Source organism: Mirounga leonina, unplaced genomic scaffold (genome assembly GCF_011800145.1).
Source record: "Mirounga leonina isolate KUSES-001 unplaced genomic scaffold, KU_Mleo_1.0 Mir_268, whole genome shotgun sequence".
NCBI classification, from domain to species: Eukaryota; Metazoa; Chordata; class Mammalia; order Carnivora; family Phocidae; genus Mirounga; species Mirounga leonina.
Genome location: NW_023270649.1, coordinates 175,440 through 176,001, shown reverse-complemented (window position 1 = coordinate 176,001; position 562 = coordinate 175,440). Strand labels below are relative to the sequence as shown.

Below are 562 nucleotides of genomic sequence, written 5' to 3'. Positions count from 1 at the left end.
CGGCCCGTGTCTCTCCCGTGCGGCCCGTGCGTCTTCCCATGCGGCTCGTGTCTCTCCCGTGTGGCCCGTGTCTCTCCCGTGTGGCCCGTGTCTCTCCCGTGTGGGGTGCTGTTCTTCTGGAGCGGGTGAACACGCACCCACAGTCCTGAGTGCAGGACGCGATGGGTGTCAGCTCAGCTCCCGTGTGGCGTGTGCGTCATACCGCGGCCTCGTTTGTCCCAGACAGCGTGTTCCTAGACTGTCCGTGTTCACACGTGCAGACGTGACCTCGCACATTCAGTTTCCGTGTGCCGTCCTCCTGGGGGGCATCCACCACAGTTACTCACGCATCGCCCACGGACGCCGTGTTCTGGGCCCACATCTCAGTGCGCACCGCCGAAACAGAGCTTGCAATGGGCTTGCAGAAACAGGACCCCTCAGGCTCCCCCAGTCACAGAGCCCCACGTGGGCACAGTGGGGGCACAGCGGCCCGAGCCGGGGGCAGCACGCAAGGGTTCCTGCTGGCCCGGCCTTTTCCCCTCTGCCCAGCCCTTCCCCCCTCCTAGGGGCCCAGCCCAGCCCT

At 66.4% G+C, this 562-nt stretch overlaps 1 protein-coding gene across 2 annotated transcripts in view; it reads left to right on the top strand.

Moving 5' to 3' along the window:
• The window catches only part of PPP2R3B (protein phosphatase 2 regulatory subunit B''beta), a 48,640-nt gene that overhangs the window by 21,723 nt on the left and 26,355 nt on the right, over positions 1 to 562 (top strand). The gene's annotated exons all lie outside the window — the stretch shown is intronic.